Source organism: Nyctereutes procyonoides, unplaced genomic scaffold, assembly GCF_905146905.1.
Source record: "Nyctereutes procyonoides isolate TBG_1078 unplaced genomic scaffold, NYPRO_anot_genome, whole genome shotgun sequence".
NCBI classification, from domain to species: domain Eukaryota; kingdom Metazoa; phylum Chordata; class Mammalia; order Carnivora; family Canidae; genus Nyctereutes; species Nyctereutes procyonoides.
The window spans coordinates 33,541,306-33,551,411 of record NW_026575139.1 but is presented as its reverse complement, the minus strand read 5'-3'; the positions used below and the strand labels follow the sequence as shown (position 1 = coordinate 33,551,411).

At 45.3% G+C, this 10,106-nt stretch overlaps 1 protein-coding gene across 1 annotated transcript in view; it reads left to right on the top strand.

Moving 5' to 3' along the window:
• The first annotated feature begins 1,807 nt into the window (after positions 1–1,807).
• The window catches only part of PLEKHG3 (pleckstrin homology and RhoGEF domain containing G3), an 82,483-nt gene continuing 74,184 nt past the window's right edge, over positions 1,808–10,106 (top strand). Inside the window, exon 1 of the mRNA XM_055304508.1 lies at positions 1,808–1,826. The gene's annotated coding sequence lies outside the window, so the exon portion shown is untranslated. The remainder of the gene's footprint in view (positions 1,827–10,106) is intronic.

Below are 10,106 nucleotides of genomic sequence, written 5' to 3'. Positions count from 1 at the left end.
TTGAGGAACCAGCTAATGGAAAGTTTTATAAAATAAGTAACACAGCTTATGCTTCAGCAATGGGATTTGTGGCGTCTCTCCCGTGGTGCACAGTTAATGCCCACCTTGTTTAGTACCACATGATAGTCATTTTAGCCTTCAGAATTTTGCAACTGTATAATTTTTGGGGAAGTTTACAAAAGAATGAGAACATACTAATTTCCCATATAAGTAAAGAATTTGCAGAGCTGGAGCGAAGGAAAGCGGGGGTTATGGAAATGAGAAGCCGCGCAGCACGAGGGAGGATCTAGGCTGGCATCCGGACCCATGGCTTTGAATTTCAGTTCTGCTATTTGCACTCTTCGCCTTTCCCCAGGGCACTTAACCTCTCTGCGTCTTACTTTCCTCATCTGCCAGTTGAGACGGTTGCCCTCATGGTCTTTAAGGACCCACCCAGGCCTAGGTCTGAATCCAGAAGAAACGGAGGTGTGGTTAAGGTTACGTGGCCTACTTCTACATGGTTCATGAGCACAGTGGAGCCCATGTGAAGTGCTCTGTTTGGAGAGGCAGCTCCGCCGCTGCGGGGCAAGCAGCCGGATCATCTGCAAAGGAAACAGCCTTTGGAATGTGGCAGCCTGGCCCAGGAGGGGAAAAGACAGGAGCCAGTGTCTGAGGGGGCAGATCTGCCCTGCCCGAGCACTAACCAGTCTTCCCTTTTTTTTTTTTTTAATTTAAAAAAAAAATTTTTTTTTATTTGAGAGAGAGAGAGAGGAAGTGAGAGAGACAGAGAGCAAGCACACACAGGAGCAAGGAGAGTGGCAGAGGGAGAGGAAGAAGCAGACTTCCCACTGAGCAGGGAGCTGGATGTGGGGCTCGATCCCAGGACCCTGAGATCATGACCTGAGCTGAAGGCAGACGCTTAACTGACTGAGCCACCCAGGGCCCCACAAAGCATTTTTTAAAGAGTGAGTTGCATTTTGTGCTTCTGTTAAAAACTTGATTTTTTTGTATGTAAATGGGCTCTCCATAGAGTGAGAAAATGGAAAGAGGTAGCTGCTGGATAACGAAATCTGACTGGAAATCATAATGATCGAAACGTGTACGCTAGTGTTTGTGTGGGTTTGGGAAGATGTGAGAACATGCATTTTAGAAAGAGGCAGAGAAAGTCAAAGGCAAAGAGAAAGCCAAAGACCTAGTGCAGGGAGCAATTTTTCACTCAGCAGGTCTCCAGACTCCTCAGATGATACTACCTTCAGTTTGCTCCTGACTCAGCAGCCATGACTGAGTAAGAATTTGTCTCTAATTGTCTCTAATCCTTGCCCCAGAGAAGTTTGGTCAATATTTTCCAGAGTTTTTCTGCTCCTGTCATCCATGATAGTTTTTCAAATAGGCACATTCCTTCCTCAGGTAACAGACTCCGGAGAGAACTGGGAGTGACTTCGTGTCTCTGCTTAGCACTACTGTGGCTTATGTAACCTCTGTGACTTAATTCCCCCAGGTCACACTCACTATTGCCTTTCCATAGCAGTGACTCCTTCATTGTGCCTAGTGCTCGACAGCTTACAGAACCATCTGGTAGACTGTGCCCCCCGAATGTCAGCTCTGTGGGGACTGTTCTGTGTTCTGCTGAATTCCCAGCCCAGGAACAGTGATGCCACATAGGCGATCAATGTTGCCTGAATATATGACCAGGTGTGTCTTATTTAGTCCTCTGGGAAATGCTGTGAACTGCTTTTTCTCCTCATTTCACAGATGAGAAACCTGAGTCTCAGCAAGACTGAGGAATTGACCCAAAGATCTGGGATTGTTAGCACAGGTGATTTGGCTACAAGTCTACTGACTAAGAGGTACGTCAAAATAAACTTACTTTTTATTTTTTTCCCATTGTTTTGTTTCCATTCAAGTGGGTTTTTATGTAAGACGTAGAGGTCATAGGTTTTATATCCTTAGGCTTGGTGTATATTAGTTTAAGATGACTTTTTAAACACCTAGGCAGGAACATGAAGCAAATACTTTGAGCCTTTGTGAGGATGCTGTTGTCTCCTCTTGTTCTCCTGTCCTGCTCATTTTTTTTCTTGCCTCATGTTTCCCTTCCCTGTCCTGAAGCAGCTTCGTGTTTTCTTTAGCTGCCATCCAGCTCTTTGCTCTTCCAGCTGTTTGGGAGTGCCCCTGTGGGGTCTTTCCCTCCTCCCCAAGTAGCTGTGACAGAACTTCCTACCAAAGTTCTCTCCCCAGGATGAGTTGTGATAAACACAGTCTGTTCTATCCTAACACCTTTCAGCAATCTCGTTCCCCTTCTAGACCCTGTCTGGCCTCTGATCGGCTGGTCCCCCTCTTCCTCAAAAGAGGATTTGTTGAGCTGGGGGTGGAGGCGAAAATTCTAGGCTCTCACTGTCTTTCTTCTCAGCATGTAACCCCAAGTCCCTGGTTAAAAGCCCCTCTGTGTTTATCAGTAATGGGACAACTTGATGTCATGTGCCTCCTAATATGATACCCTTGAAAAGAGCATAGCACTCGCCCCAAATGTATAAATCATGAAGAAGCATCAGACAAACTCAAATTGAGGGGCATGACATAATGCAACTGGCCTGTACTCTTCAAACATGTCAAGGTCATGAAAGATGAGGAATGTCTGAGGAACTGTTCTAGGTTGGAATAGACTCAGGAACATGACAATGACCGCAAGTGGGATCCCAGTTTGGATGCTGGACTTGTAAGTGACGTAATTAGGACAATCAGTGAAATTTGAATGGGATCTGTGGATCACATGGTATCATTGAACCAGTGTCAATTTCCTGATTGTCATGGCTGTATGGTGGTTATGTAGGAGCTTGTCTTGTAGTTGGAGAATACACGGTCAGGTATTAAGTGGGGAACAGTCTCTCTCTGCCTTTGAATGCAGGATAACAGCAAAGTGGGTAAGAGGACAGGCTTGAAATGCAACCTATCTGACTTGCATTGCAGGCCAAGTCTGTGTCCTCATCTATAAAGTGGAGCAAATCCTGTACCTACTTCAGAAGATATTTTAAGAATTCAGTAAGATCGTGTTTGTAAACGGTTTAGCCTAGTGCCTGGCACACAGCAAGCTCTCCATAAATTCTCACTATCTTTATTGCCTGCACGTGTTTCACGTGGATGAACAACTTTTATTGTACTGAGCACTGACTTTCCAGCTTTGTGCCTGGGACCTTCCCTGGCTCCCTCCTGCTGCTCTGCTTTGAGAACATGTCACCGTCATCATGGGCATTGTTGTCTTTGGGACCAGCCACTGGTCAGAATTATTTTCTTTGGCCTGAATTCAGATTCCCCAAGTTAAGCATTGAAGTCTGAAGGAAAGCTCCGGCATTCCAGCTTGGTTCACAATCTGGGCTTCCTGTGCTTGTGGCGGCCTGCTGAGGCTAGCTTCTATCTCTTCCTGAACAGGCTGGGGCTTGATTGAAATTCCCTTAGGCCTCCAAAGGGCATGACTCTGGATCCCAAGGTGAACCATCTAAATGTCCTTGTTTCAGAAGATCTGGAAAGCAGCTAGTTACTCCTGGCCAGCAGCTTCTTCCTCAAATCTGGCCATCAGTTTCCCTTGAATGAGGGCAGGCCCAAATTGGAGGTGCATGTGGGAAGCCAGACCCCTGAGGGGCTGGGTGTGTACTCACTGAGACAGGCAGTAGCATCTTTTCAGACCAGATATTACAGAGTGTGTGGATTGGGCCTTACTTTGCCTTATCACCTAAAGCACCTGTTCAGGTAATCACCAAGGGCAGGTGTGTTCCTAGATTAGGTAGGGTGTGCTCACTCTTCATAGGTTTGATAGCAAAGGCTTTATTAACTTTTAATCTTCAGGACCCCTGGGTGACTCAGTGGTTGCCTTTGGCTCAGGTTGTGATCCCGGGGTCCTGGGATTGAGTGCTGCATCAGGCTCCCTACAGGGAGCCTGCTTCTCTCTCTGCTTGTGTCTCTGCCTCTCTCTCTGTGTCTCTCATGAATAAATAAATAAAATATTTTAAAAAAATAAATTTCAATCTTCATCCTCTTTAGGGACCCTATCTTTCTTTCTTTGAGCAAGAGAGAGCGAGTAGGGAAGGGCAGAGGGAGAGGGAGAGAGAAAATCTTAAGCAGGCTCCATGATCAGTGGGGAGCCAAGGTGGGGCTTGATCTCATGACCCTGAGATCATGACCTGAGCCGAAATCAAGAGTCTGACAACCGACTGAGCACCCCAGGTGCCCCTGGACCCTATCTTTCAAATATCAAATCATTTAGATAAAAAAACTTTTGAACTAAGTCTTGAAGCAAAAATTTTTCATCATTTATTATCTCAAGGTTTCTATTGATTAGTAATTCAGACCAAACACAGTGAGGATGGCTAATATCTGCTCTATGATGTCTGGGGCTTCAGATTGCAGTTGTTGATGAAGGCTGGGGGCTGGAGTTGTTCAAAGGCTCTTTTACTCAGATGGCTGGTTATTTATTTTTTTAAAAAGATTTTATTTATTTATGATAGATAGAGAAAGAGAGAGAGAGAGGCAGAGACACAGGCAGAGGGAGAAGCAGGCTCCATGCCGGGAGCCTGACACGGGACTTGATCCCGGGACTCCAGGATCGCACCCTGGGCCAAAGGCAGGCGCCAAACCGCTGAGCCACCCAGGGATCCCCAAGATGGCTGGTTATTGAGGCTGGTTGCCAGCAAGGCACCTATTGTCAGGAATATCCACACTTGGTTTCTCGATGTTGCCTGGGCTTCCTCACAATATAGTGGCTTTTTTCCAAGTACTCAAAGGAAAAGAGAGAGCAAGGTGAGGGCTTTATTGCCTTTTATGACCTAGTATATTAGAGTTCTTAAGAGAAACAGAACCAGTAAGATATATATATACAAGTCCAAATTTGTTTTTTTTTTAATTTTTTTTTAATTTTTTTATTTAGTTATGATAGTCACAGAGAGAGAGAGAGGCAGAGACACAGGCAGAGGGAGAAGCAGGCTCCATGCACCGGAAGCCCGACGTGGGATTCGATCCCGGGTCTCCAGGATCGCGCCCTGGGCCAAAGGCAGGCGCCAAACCGCTGCGCCACCGAGGGATCCCCAAGTCCAAATTTGTAATTCTAAAATGCAAGTTCAAAATCTGCAAAATGGGCCAGCAGGCTGGAGACTCAAAGAGCCATTGCTGCAGTTCAAGTTCAAAGCCCATTGGTTGCAGAATTTCTCCTTTCCCGGGGGACATCAGCCTTTTGCTCTATTTGAGTCTTCACCGGATTGGATGAGGCTCACCTACATTATGAAGAACAATCTCCTTTACTCAAAGTCTACAGTCCTAAATATTGTCTCATCCAAAAACACTTTCACAGAAACATCAAGAATAATGCTTGACCAGATATCTGGGCACTGTGGTCCAGCCAAATTGACGTGCAAAATTAACCATCATACCTAGTTTCAGACATCCCACACAGCATTACTTCTACCACATTCATTGGCCAAGTGCAAGGGGAAGGAAGTATTCCATCCCCTCATCCACTGCACCCCCCACCCTGCTCCAAGCTCAGTAGAAGAATATTAAGTTCATGTCAGAAGAGCATGTGGAATGGGGCATATATTGGTGTGGCATCTTTGGCTGCCACCAACAGAGTTGCTGTAGGTAGTGTGATTTTCCAAAATGGCGAATACTGTAAAATTCTACACAAAAGAAAGTGCATGGTAATTGCATTCCTGGGAGGGGGTGGGCAGTTAAACTGGGCATATAAAAGTAGGCAAAAAATACACTGCACTTATGTGTAAGATGGACTTAGGTTTCAAGACTCAAAGTGTTATAAGTAGGTGGTTTTGCCTCTAGAAATGTCTCATGGAACATTCAAACATCGTGTGGGATATAGGTTGATTCCTCCAGAACTTTCCAGCACATTGCAGGAGGACATTCAGTCTCCCTGATTTCTCCCTACAAAAAGCCAATAGTGCTCTTCCCAGCATTGAGACAACCAAGAAAAGCCTCCACAAATTTCTAAAACACCTCCTGGAGCGTAAGTAGCTCCCGGAATTGAGAACCAGCGCTGTGAAGGAAGGGGACAGTGAAATTCCAAAGATTTCTCTGAGGAGAAAGTCTGGGTAGGATAGAAATGAACCAACCTGTGTTAAAACAGAGGATGGAAAGCAAAAAGCCCTGTTCACGGGATGGGTGGGACCACTGTGTGTGTGTGTGTGTGTGTGTGTGTGTGTGTGTGTGGCAGGGGGCTATCCAGCCCATCCCAGAGAGCCCCAGTGGAGGCCCCACCCTGCTCCTTTAGGGACCCAGCACCAGCCAGGATCGGGGAAGAGCCCTTTCTCATGTGTCCACTGTCATCAGCATGAAGGGCCCCCAGGGTTGTAGGGCATTTCCCCTGCTGAGGGTGAAGCATAGGAAAAAGAAACAGAAGGGCCGTAGTGGTGTTCTCATTCAGATCCCTGCATCCCAGCAGTTGGACCTCTGTTTGTTTAGGGATGAAGTAAAAATCTTGGGTCTTACTGGGACTATCTGATAAAAACTGGAAATTTCAAAGTGGCCTCATTTAAAAAAAAAAATGAGGCTTCATTCAGGAACCTCTATGTCAGACCTAACACGTCCTTTAAATTCCTACCACTGTGCCTTTGCACCGATCATCTACCCTGCGGGGATGCCATCTCCCCTGCTGGAAATTTGCATGTCGCCTGTCCCACCAGCTTCAGAAAGCCTGGGGTTCCCAGCCTAACCCAAAGGGAACTCTCTTCCTCCCCCTCATGACCATGTCTTTTATGGCTCCGACACTCCTCGGATTCCTATGTACCATGTGTATCTTATCTTAAGCTCTTCTCTCTCACCACATACTCCTTTTTTTTTTTAAGATTTTATTTTATTTATTTATGACAGACACAGAGAGAGGCAGAGATATAGGCAGAGGGAGAAGCAGGCACCCCACGGGAAGTCTGATGCTGGATTCGATCCCAGGACCCTGAGATCACGCCCTGAGCCGAAGGCAGACGCTCAACCACTGAGCCACCCAGGCGCCCCACACCACATACTCTCTTAAGGACAGTGACTAATATGGATGCTTATGTTGTTTTGTATCTTCCCATAGCACCGAGCCCAGGATCTTGATCAAAGTACAAATAGTTTGGGTGAATTCAACAGGAATAAAGCTTGGTAGATTCTGCTGCCACTTGAAATATGGCAACTTTGACCTCCTGAGGTCAAAGCAAACTTTCACATCACTGGAAATACAATGCTCACATTTTCAGGGCTTCCCTTCTTCTTGTGAGAGGCTGGATAATTAACTGCTACTTTAAACAAGAGGGCATTGATGTTGTTTAAGTGAATGTTGGGCATAGCTGCCAGCAAGGGAAAAGCTGCAGGGGTCTGAGTCGGGAAGGCAGAGCGCAGGTGCCTAACGCGGTCCATCCTCCTTGGCCTGAGGGAGGCACGGCCCCGAGCCCCTCTGGAGGAGGAGGAAGTCAGAGTGAGAGTTCCTTCAGCTTCTTGAAGGGAGATGTCAAGAATTATCATCCTCAAACTTTGTAACCTGGGGATGCCTGGGTGGCTCAGCGGTTGGGCGTCTGCCTTCAGCTCAGGGTGTGGTCCTGGAGACCTGGGATCGAGTCCGCATAGGGCTCCCTGCGCGGAGCCTGCTTCTCCCTCTGCCTGTGTCTCTGCCTCTCTCTCTCTCTCTCTGTCTCTCATGAATAAATAAATAAATAAATAAAACTTTAAAAAAAAAAAACAACTTTGTAACCTGTTCGCTGCTTACATTTCCAAGTCTGAATAGCTTCATAAATCACTTCAGAGGCTCCCGGAGCAACTGTGTAGATTTTCTCTGCCCCCAGATGGTGAGAACTTTCAGGAATCCACTGAGTTACAAGAACTTCATTTTGGTTTTTTAGGAGAAATTTGGGGTTTTTATGTTTGTTTGTTTTGTTTTGTTTTGGTATCACAGGCCCTGGATTTGATAGTTCAAGAGTGTCTGTATTCTTGTCCTGTGACTTTGTTCAATCCTCAGGTGGGGCCTCCCTGCATTATAATCTCACAGAAGCCTGAACTTCCCTCTTAGCATTTGTACAATTGTGCTAAAAAACAATCTATTTAAAAAATTTTTTTAATATTTTATTTATTTTTTTTGGCAGAGAGAGAGAGAGAGAGTGCCAGTAGGCAGAGTGGCAGGCAGAGGGAGAGGGAGAAGCAAGCTCGCCAATGAGAAGAGAGCCCCATGCAGGACCCGGGGGTCATGACCTGAGCCAAAGGCAGACACTCAACCACTGAGCCATGCGGGTGCCCCAACAATCTATTTTTAATTATCTGTTTAATGCCTCCTTCTCTTGCTGAACTGTATGCTCCATAGGGGCAGGTGGCTAGGTGCTGTTGGTTCCTAACATAGCAGCAGAGTGGGGCTCAGTTAATATGTACTGAGTGGGCGAATAGTCTGGCAATTCCTCGAGCAGTTAAACATAGAGTTGCCGTATAACCCAGCAATTCCACTCCTAGCTGTACACCCAAGAGAACTGAAAACATAGGTCCACACACACACTTGTACAGGAATGTTCATAACAACATTATTCATAATAGCCAAAAAATGGAAACAACCCAAATGTCCATCAACTCATGCATGTGTGAATAAAAAGTGGTGTATCCATACAAGAGAATGTGTTTCAGCAACACTGTACACATTGCAACATGGGTATAACATGGAGCCTTGCAAACGCTGGGCTACGTGAAAGAAACCAGACACAAAAGGCTGCAGAAAGTATGATTTCACTTTAGAAACATGCAGAATAGGTAAATCATAAAGACCCCCGGTAGATCAGTGATTGCTAGGGGCTGGGGGAAGAGGTAAGGGAGAGTGACTTATGAAGTTTCATGTCATGACGGAAATACTCTGGAATTAGAAAGCAATGATCGTATAATGGAGGAAATATACTAAAAAACACTGAGTTGTGAACTGTAAGTGGTAAATGTTATGTTCTGTGAATTATGTCTCAATTTTTAAAGATACTACCTTAAAAAAGCATTTATAGGGATCCCTGGGTGGCGCAGTGGTTTAGCGCCTGCCTTTGGCCCAGGGCGCGATCCTGGGGATCCGGGATCGAGTCCCACGTCGGGCTTCCCGTGCATGGAGCCTGCTTCTCCCTCTGCCTGTGTCTCTGCCTCTCTCTCTCTGTGTGTGACTATCATAAATAAATAAAAATTAAAAAAAAAGCATTTATATATGTGTTTATTGAGTGAACAATTCATCCCTGAGAAAGATGCAAACTCAGGGCACTCTGGCTCACCTCTAGGACTTTCTGGATGTTCCCGTTAGCCACAGTGTGCGTGAAAAGTGGGCTCTGAAAGTTGAGCTGCTGGCACTCTGTGTGAGAAAAGGGCGTGGCTGTGATTCATATGAGATTGTGTGTTGGCTGCCAGAACTCTTGCTGGATGTGGTCCATCACTGACATTTTTATCAACTTCAAGAAAGGAAGTTTGGAGAGGGAGGCTTTCACCCTATTTCCTTGGGACTGATTTCTTAGGCATGTCAGATTAACAAAAACATCCTAGATATGGAGGCCAGCTACATCATCTTAATCAGACAGGGACAGGTGGCAAATACTCAAGTTAGAATTTTGATGTATTTTACTGTAGGCTTTGGTAGTTTACGTAAGAGGTGGGGAAAAAAAAACAGTTGGTGCTATCTGGGGCCAGGCTTTAGAGTTGTTATGAATCCAGAAAAACGAGCAATGTCTGTGGTTCAAACCCTGGTGTGGACAGTGGGACATACACTCCCTGTGGGAATATACTTAGGGGCCTTCATCAGTTTGGCTGAACAAAAGGCATTTTGGGGGTTTGTCCTTGCAGATTCATCTCCTCTGAGTGAGAAGGGAGGACTGACCCTTCAATCAGGGTCTTCCTTCTTGTCCAGAAAGTTCGATATATAGATAGATATATAGATATATAGATAGATAAAAAATAAAAGAAAAAAATAGATAGATAAAATAAATAAAAAAAATAGATAGATAAATAAAAATGTGAAGAAATGCACCTATCCCCGAAAAGATTACTGAGAACTGTGATATATTTAAAATATTTACCTTTGACAGATTAATGCTTTGACCACAGAAAATGAAAGGTAATTTTGCTTTTGCAAGATAAATTCCAAGACATATTTT